A 9,973-nucleotide genomic window follows, 5' to 3' on the forward strand; every position below is an offset into this window, starting at 1 on the left:
TCTGAGTGCACCACCACCACCGGCTTGCAGCTGAATAACAGCAACCTGCTGAGTAACGGCAACCACTAAGACCAATAGGAGACATTGCACCATGCTTGGGGTCCGATTTTATCCTGTGTGCCAGAAAAAAACTCTCTATGCTCTAAGGATCTCCCGTGGTTCAGGTGAGATCTTCAGCTCTTGAAGAGATTTCCCTATGCTTTCATCCTGCTGCAGCCAAATGTCAGTCTTAAAGCAAGGGCTCAGCAGACACCAAAAGCAAATCACAAATAACCACACATATGTCAATCCACAACTACCGATATTGCATCTCCATCCTTGGTACCTGGACGCATGTGTTTTATTTGCAAAAAATAAAAATACTCCCTACATCTAAAGTAAAAAAAAAAAAAAAGAAAAAAGATGCCTCTATCAGTGTTGGCACGTTGGGCGTATGTTATGTGTTCAGACACCAGGTTTTATGGCCGACTTCCACAAAGGCGGGTGACAGTGCACAGTGCTGGGAGATCGAGCCCCCTTCATTAGTTTCACACTCATACCTCATTAAAATCTTACCCTTCCCCATCCACTGCTAGAGACCAATCTGCTCCCATTGTACAAAACCATGAGAAAACTGTAAATGAGAAACCTGGCTGCAGATATTCAGGAAGTCCCCTGCCAAAGGTTGCTCTATTTAGCCACAGTGCATTGTATATGTTTTATAGATGTGGAATATAATTAATGGGGAATATTACCTGTCTCCATTTTTAAAGCTGTTGTTTCAAGATGATGTCACATACAGACAATACTTCCTGGATAAATTATACTCCCACAGCAGCAGGGAGGGAAGAAATTTAGGGCTATTTGCTATACAAGCCCAGAGCCCGTCTCCTCATTTTGCAATAGAAATGACGTAAAAGTAGGCTAGCTTGTGCTCAGACCCTTGTCTTATTTACAGTTCTTTTTACTCTTATTTTCATATATTATGGGGAAGTCAGACCAAAAACATGTTGTTGTTATAGCCATGTACAATCTGTTCTTCCTGCTTTGTGGATGTTTACTTTATAAGGCTGTTTGTCAGCGAGACAGAGGACAAATAGGAGAAGCCCATTTTATACTGCTAAAACTAAATTCAGACCTGGTAGAGACCCACACAAGTGGTGCTGCATTTCTTCCAGTTAGGTGTTTGACCCTGCTTCCATAGAAAATAATAGCAAATTCCCATTGATCCCTGAGTTAGAGAGCAGGGCTTGAGTTCAAAACATCAGCTGAACTGCTCTCTGGTGAGTGGGGAGATTTCTGACTCTCAAACCCTTCATTAGCTGTAGCAGACTTTGCTTTTTGAAGAGTTTGCTGGCTTGTTTCATACTTAATAAACTTACTGTGCAAGCCTGATGTTCCTGCTGCCAAGGGAGGTAGCCCATGGATGATATACATCCCCACAAATGCCCGTCAGGAAGTGTAGATGCTCCGTTATAATGCAGGTATATTTACAGCTACTTCCATCCGGTTTGACACTCACTAGGCTTCTCTGTTTGTATTCCAGCATACAGGATTTAAGTGCTTCTACATTATTTAAACTCAGTGTGCTCCTGCATCAGCTCTAGTGCCAGGTACTTGGGCACATTTCCTTGGTTTTACAAATGCATCTTGGTCTTACACAGGTGCATGACTTCACTGATACCAGGATCTCCCATAGTCTCAGAACTTAGACTCATCCTTTTCCCAAACCCTACCTGCTGTATCTTTATTTTGGGTTTATGACTTTCTTCTTCTGGGATGAGGTGACACTTGGAGCAAGAAGGCATTGCTGGAGTTGAGGAAAACAATCACTTTGCTTTATCAAACACAAGAAATATAGATATCTAAATGGAATGGGACTATAAACTCAAACTCACATTTACCATAATCTTTCCTTACCACTCTGAAGCTTTCTTCATCTTTAGATCAAAGCCTTCTCTTGCCTTGCCTTACCTGTCTCCCTTCCCTTCCCTTCCCTTCCCTTCCCGTCTTTCAGCTCTCACTTCCAGCGTTTTAACTCTTTCTGGTGAACGACTCCGACCATAGCAACACTTCCCACTGTCTTGACCTGTTCAGAGTTTGGTGAGAGACTCAAATAATATCTAAGATATAGCAGCCAGTTATTAGCCCAAGAGGATTTCCATGTAATGGAGAAACACAGATGTTCAGCAGTTCCCTCTTATTTGGTGTCTATCACTGCTCCTTTAGTCTTTCTCTGGCGGGCAGATGGGCCAATGTTCCAAGGGCTGCAATCTGATGTAGATATGTATCCATGGTCCCTGATGAGAAACAGAATAAACTTTAGTTGGAGGCCCCAAATTGATACCATTGTTTGTTGCAAATTTCCCAGATATTATGATTCAAACGTTTTCATGATGCGGGGAAAAACAGCACTTTCCCTGCAGTCAGAGGAACTCAAGGCTTTCCAATTATGGTCACACAGTCTTATTAGCACAAAATTTAATTTGCGTTAATCAGACTGAGGTGGGTAGAGCGCGAAATTAACTTGACTTTCATTTTGCATCGTACAGTAAACCGACTTGGTGCAATCACTGTAAAAATCTGAGCTGTGAATGATGGATGAGATGAAAAAAAAAAAGGGAGAATAAACAGTGTTGTGCAATCGTCATTGTATTATAAGCGACACAATATTCAATTCAGTTGTTGGGAGAAATGCTTTCCTTCCCCGGCAAATCAAAGGGCACACTGCCCTCAGCTGCACCCGTATTTTGCCACTGAAGCTGAGAACAGAATTTGGACCCGAATATTTTTCTTTAGCATCTCCTCTATTCTGAGAGCTATATATGCTTGGTCAATCTCGTCAACAATTTTTCAAACTGTTCTTTTTGCCAGAAACTACAATTTAATGAAAATAGAAACACATTCATTTCAATGAAATTTCCATTCTCGGTTCAAGACTCTTGTTCAAAATCCAGAGAGAAAGAGAAGCATTTACTAGAGGCAAGCCAGAAGCCACAGGGTGACCAACTGGGATATGGGTTTCAAGTGTCTGTTCCTAGTGAGGAAGAGTAAGAACATACACCTAAAATCTTCCACATCCCAGAGAAGTGCGCTGATGACTGGCTCTTCTGGCAGTGTGTTTTCCCTTGAACTTACTCAAAAGGCTTCTGTTTCACCTCAATGAAGAACAAAGCCTCGACATTTTCTTTTTCTTTGCTTTGCTTTTTTCAAACCAGAACTCTGTTTTCCAGCCAAGGCTAACATTAATTCCTTTTTCCCAACTCTCTGCCACCTTTCCTGTGTGGCTAAAATAAATGTTTGGGAGATGGAAGCTGCCCTATATGCTGGAACCACAACCGTCTCCACCTGAGCCGTTTCCTTATAAACAACAGGAAAAATAAAACAATGCTTCTCAAACATTGGCCTCCAACTTTTTCAATAAGATTTTAATGCTTTTCTCACTCCTCACCATAAACAGAGAGATTTCTGTCTGGGAGCACACAGCAAATGTGAGAAGGCTACCAGCACAGCAAGAAAGCTGCAGACAAGTTTGAAAGATAAAAGGAGCAGGTCTGGGGGGAGGAAAAAAAGAGGGAGAGAGACAGACATCCATTTCCTTCAACGAGAGCATAGAAAACTGAGAAACAGTAAAGTTCGCTTCTGTGTAGGAAGACCTGGGTAAGACGGGGTCTGGGGCAACTTCAGCTGGGGCAAGAGCATCGGGGAAAGGGGTATGTGCTTACAAGCGTGGTGGCACGCGCCCAAATGCCACCTGCCTCCTGACAACAGGACAAACCCCGCTCCTATTCATGCCCAGTGCTATATACAGGGGCAGAATTTTCCTTGCACAAAATGGTCTTAATTTTTTTTTTTTTTTTAAGAGTAAATTTTATCACCAAGTGGGAAACACTGCTTACTGTTTATTATCTTTAAACTGTGAAATGTGCTGGAAAATAAATACTTTAATTAAACTTGTCTTTTCAATGCCTATTCCTTGCAGAAAAGTGACACCATTTCAAAACACAGCTTTTCTTGTATGCCTCTATTTACTTTCCAATTTTTCATATAATAGCTTCTATTCAACCAGTTTCAGCAACATATTTAACACCTTTGCCGACGTAACTGCAACACGTTCAAGTGCCTTGCAAAGTAGAATGAAGTTGTATGGTCTCTGCCTCCAAAAAGGTGGGGAACACAAAATAAACCAGCCTAAAAGTTGTTTTCCCAGATTAACGTCAGAACTCCTGCCTTTATTATTTAAACAAACCAGGTAATGTTTGCACTGTAAAGTTCTGATCTGAAAACACCAAAGCAAGATAGGAACAGGTTTTGTCAACTCTTCCTATTAAGGGTGGAGGGTAAAAATTGCTGACACGCTTTGTGACAGTCATTGGCTAAAACCCACGTACAGTGCTTTTAACTGTATTTGCACATTCCAAGTATGATACATAGTTTGTATGAATGCAAATAGCCATAAAACCACACAACTGTTCATATTTCTTTATTTGTCTTACAACATTTGGAAAGTATGCATGATGAGAACGGCTTTGCTATACTGATTTACCTGCACTCCCCTGCAGCAGCGAATGAGACGGGGGGTTATTTAGGCTATGTACAGCAGGAAGCAAGGCAGCATTTCCCAGTCCAGCTACAAAGTTACATGAAACAGCGTACTAGCAATAACCAGCTCTGGAGCAATGAATAACCAGCAACTGAGCTACTCCTGGGAAAGCTCCCTTGCATTTTAAATCAGCAAGAAAACAATGACCCATTTTCAAAGTATAAAGTAATTCCTGTCAAAGTAACTTTCTGGGGTGGTGCCTAACCAGGTGAAACTAGTGTACGTGACTGCTGCAAAGCCGCAATCCCACTTCAGGCAATGAATCCTGCCCTCGATTGCACCCGACTCCAGAGACACTTCTCTGCCTGCAGGAACATTGCACCTCGCCCTGGAACAGCAAGTGCCCGTGTTTAGTGGCCAGATGACACTAGGAGGGACGCTCAGAGCAGAGGCAGGCACTGAGCATGAATTTCTGAGAGCCTTTTAATCAAATGGCATAGGGGCATTTTGGGGGGGGGGCTTTTGGTTACATCTGATAAACCCTGGCCTCTGCACAGGTCGGGGTGCCTCTGAGCGGGCAGGTGGGGCAGAAAGGGCAATCTGCCCGCAAGGGCTTCAGGGAGCGAATATGTATTTGCCTCCCGGCTGATAACACCACCACAGCAAATAGGTATTTCTTTGGAAGGAAGTAGTCTACTGTACACTGAGAAAGCTGTCATTCCAAACCCAATTTTTTTCTCCATTCTCCCGTCTTGATGACTCAGCAGATGTGGCACATTTTTTTTTCTTCGAAAACCTGCTACAGAAACCCACGTTTATTTCAGTTAACCTTTTCAGCCAAGGAGCCAGCCCACTGCAGCTCATCAATAATGCCTCCATAAATCACAACAGCACAGCGTGCAGCCAGAGATTAATTCTAAGTAATTTTGTGTGTAAAATTTGCTCCAAAACTCATCTATCTCTCGATGTTTATTTACATATACAAGTTTTGAATTCCAGTGAAGTTTTCACTGACTGATTTTTAATAAAAATTGCCTAAAGGCTGCAAATTACTTTACCATCTTCACCTTCCATTGAAAGGAAGTTGACAAGGGGTCAAGGCACATAGCACCCAACGAGCGCTACTAATAGTGATAAATAACAGAGGGGAAAATGGACAGAAACTTCCAGAGCTTCAGCAGAAAAGTGGATGAGATCATTGTTTGAGTTCATCAAAGCAACCAGCCTTTAGGAATGTGTCACCGCCCATGTCCTCAGGATGCTACAGTCTTCTGCTTGTGAAGGCTTTGCGATCTCGTTAATGTGAAGGACAGAGATTTGCAATGTCTGTGATTTTAACTGTGCGACCCTGCCTGCAATGTTCGTGCAGTGCCACAGGAACACTGGCTGGAGAACGTCAACTGAGGTTGGTGGGATGGAGCACCAGAGGGGACAGAAGGGAGCTCCCTGCCCTGCTCACGTTGAAGTCCCACCACTTGTTTTACAGCTGTAGCTGAAGTTCACCTTTTTCAAAGCTTGGGGATGACTTCTGCAGTAATGTCACAACTGGCAGAAAAATCCAAGCTGAAGATAGCTCGGGCACCTTTGTCTTTTCGTTTCAGCTCTTTACTGTTTCTTACGAATCTGGCTTCTCGACAAGGAGAAGTCACAGAGGTGACTCGCATGTGCAAGGATGTAAACAGACAGGTGACCCTGCTCTGGCTGAAAGTCCATGCTGTGGATGTGGAAGTCCGTGCTTCCTTCCTAAGGCAAATATGAGGAAGAAGAAAGCAAAGAATAGGCTGTGACTCTGCTTGCCAGCTTCCACAACTCAGCCAGCACTGAAGGATAAGAATTATTTATTAATACAGGTCAGGTCAGCAGTAAGTTAGTACTTTCCCTCGAGAGCAGAGAAAACCAGAAAGAAATTGTGTCCTTCGTATCTTTGAGTCCTAGGGCTGCTTCTGAGATGGTGCAGCTCGTACTTGATGCCAGGCTCTGAATTCACACCCATTGCATCTCCTACTGCACCTTGCTGAGACGCAACGAACACTGGCCTGCAACTGGGCTGGCTCATCAGGCAGACATGCAACAGGATGCACATTTCTTCCAGGGATCATCTTATGCCATGCTGGCAGACACCCTCCCCTTCTTTTTTTCCCCCGTCTGTTCTGTGCAAACAAAAGGCGTTCTTAAAAACGCCTTGTACACACACCAGTACCCGTCAGCCAGGATGCGACAAGCCCTGTGAGCCCAGCCAAACGTGCGTACGCATCTGAAACTAAACCACCGAGTCAGTGAGGATTTCATCATGATGTTTTCTGAAGGGCAAAGAACAGCTTGCTTTGGAGAGGAGGCAGTTCTACCAATCACCTGCCACGAGATGATATGAGAAAAAGAAACCAGGCCACACTCTCTCCTAAGGGAGAGTTGTTAATTGAGCTCTGTAGGCTCTGATCCTAAATCCATGTCTGCATCTGAACAGCTACAACACCGAAACGCACCTGAGGTGCTCAGAAGCCAACAACAGTATCCCCAGCTTATTAAAAACCTGCTCGATGACTAGAAATGAAGGGCAGGTCAGCCCTAACAAGAAACACTGCATCTGATGACTGCAGGTCCCCCTGGGTGCAGCAGGATGGGAATGCCCTGTCAGAAGAGCCCTAACCCGAGGCAGAGCTGCTGAAGAGCTGGGAGATTCGTCACCTCCTGAGGTGCTGCAGGGAATGGGCTGCAGCGTGCTCCTTCCTCCCCTGCCCCAAACAGGGACGTCACGCACCCCCGAGCTGCCTGAGGGTTTGCAGAAAGGGAGTGGTAACCCACCTAACGTGGCCTCTCTGGGACTAATGGCAGAAAACTATCTTGGGGAATGGTGAGCGGGGGAGCTGCACCCTCTGCAGTACCCAGGGCTCCTTCACTATCGTAAGCTTAAGAGTACCTCTTTTGTTCAAAACCAGAATGGTTCTGAAATAAAATTGCAATTACTTGGGTGAAACTCAGCGTTGGTAAAGTCAATGGAAAAATTCCCTTTTACATCAGTGGAGCCATATTAGCCAAGGATATATTTCATAAAGGTCGAATGAGTTTGTGCCAGGGCTTTAAGGATCTTTGTGTACTGCACCCTGCCAGTTTAAATGATGACTCCAAAGATCTGTTATAAAACTTTTTCCAGGAGAGGCAAAAGCTTTCTCTGTGTCACAGTTTTTAATATACTGTGTCTCTTGCTCATAGTAAATTAGGTTATTTATCCCCTTTATTTATATGCACTGCTCTAACACTGTAACAAAACAAAGTGATAGATGCACCCACGCCAGTAGTCAAACTCAATAACAGAGCGACAGCCACTGTGCCTAACTTCACCCTATTGTTATCAATTGATATAAAAGACAAATTCCTCCAGCTGCGGACATGTGAAAGTAAATTCTTCACCATTCTGGACTTGCCAGCAATTACTTTGCCCTCTGATCTCAAACCTTTCCCCAGGCTGCTCTGACATCACGGGGTCCTGATGCTGACCTCACAGAACTTATCCCAACTCACTTCCCTGGTTTCCAGGGAAGCTGTTCTTCATTACGCTGCTGAAACTGAAGCCAGAATCAGGCCAACGGGCAACAACACAGGGTGCGGAGCTCTTCTGTTTTGGCGTCCAGAGTTTAAGCCAAAAGCAGAATGTCAAAGGCAGACGCAAACCTTACTGGATTGGATTGCAGACTAACTCCACCTGCCTTCTGCAGATAAATTTTACATTTAGATGTGCAGGGACGACTCCCACTGCAGTCAATAAAAATTGTGCCCAACCAGCGTTATTTGTCACCAACCCGACTGCCCGTTCTGGAAGCCTTTTGCTGAAAGAGCGGGGAGTCTTCGGGCAACAAACTCGATACCGTGTTTAAACTCTCTCAGATTCCCCACACAGAATATCTTAGTGCTACCAGCTTCCCTGTAATGTTCACTCAATTCATGCTGTTCATTTCCATTCTATTCCAAATTGAAATTCTAGTTCACTGGTATATTAAAAATGAGCCTACTAAAGAGCAGCACGTTTTAAAGTACTAACAGATAGAGAAGCCTGTGGAGTTCTACAAATCTGGAGTTCTACTTTAAAATTAATTAAATAAATTTTAAAAATCTGATTAAGTAAATTTAAAAAGTTATCTACCTTTCACTTTGTTTCTTGAAACGTGTGCTTATGGTTTATTGTATGAGCCAGCACGTCATGTTACAGACAGATGCAGCAAGGCTGGGAAAAAAACCCAACAAAAACACAACTGGGAAAACATCCATCCCTTAATTGCTAATTATGTTTATAAATTTAGATTTTTGAATGGATGCTATACAGGACTATCCCTCAAGCAGCAGTGTGCCCATAGAACCAATCTGTGGATACATCTACATCGCATTCCCTTTCAATAGCATTTTTGTTGCCTCTACCACATGTATGTAAGCAAACCCATTTGCATCCCATCGTATCACATTGATAAATGCGGATTTTTGTATTTCTGAAGAAATTAACTCTGGGTTTGAAAGTTGTTTTCACAATGTCCTAGGCTGAGGAGGAAAATGTTTTTATTCGTTAATTGCTTTGCAATTCATGAAACTTCTCAGTTAAACGGAGGAACTTACCTGGGATTTACACTCCTTATTTGCTTTTGGCGTGGAGTGTTAATTTCAACAATCATATTTTTTTGCACTATCAGCCCATTCTCGTGTTTTGTCTTTCACACCCATGAGATTTTTCTTCTGTTTCCAAGGTGTTAACCTCTCCAGTTGGAAAATGGCAGCTTTTCCGCCGCAGCACTAATTGTTTTGATTGCGACCCCTGTTTCATGGCTTTGAAGACCTGCCTTTCGCAGGCACGTTGTTCCGATCACCTTACACCTTACAAATACGGGCACAAAGAAGCTACAGTCTCGGGCGCGTTTCCACGGCCGCTGAGCTCAGAGCATAGGTTCACCAGAATAAATCGCGCCGATTATGTGTAAGCGAAGACTTACTTTGGCTATTTGCAATGCACTATTCAACTTGATCAGAAGGCGGTAAAACACGCTTTCAGGTATTTTTAGCGCTTCAGCAAGCCGAGAAAGGATAGCAACGATTGCACCGCAAACGTTTCTCTTTCTCCGTGCCGCTGGATGGGCACCGGCAGTACGAGAGGGGCGGTGGGTGCCGGTTTGGGGTCCAGCGGCTCCGCGCAGCGCTGCTTTGCCGCGGTTGCTTCAGCCTCTGCCCCATCTCCCCTTCGCTTTGTGCTCGCCCATCCCACAGACCCGCGCCGCACTGCTTTGCCACCCGCCTTTACGAGCGAGTTAATGTGTTTCTTCTCAGGAGACCCTTTAAGCTGGAAATGTTTCCTTAATTAACGGAGCCTAATCTTAAAAAGAGCCAAAGCTGGCTGCGGCGCTTCCGCGCCCGCCTGGGTGCAGGAGTCCCACCGCCCCGGCTCCGGGGGGGCGGGGAGGGGGGGGCGAGCAA

This window comes from Egretta garzetta, unplaced genomic scaffold (genome assembly GCF_000687185.1).
Source record: "Egretta garzetta isolate BGI_Z169 unplaced genomic scaffold, ASM68718v1 scaffold5, whole genome shotgun sequence".
Classification (NCBI taxonomy): domain Eukaryota; kingdom Metazoa; phylum Chordata; class Aves; order Pelecaniformes; family Ardeidae; genus Egretta; species Egretta garzetta.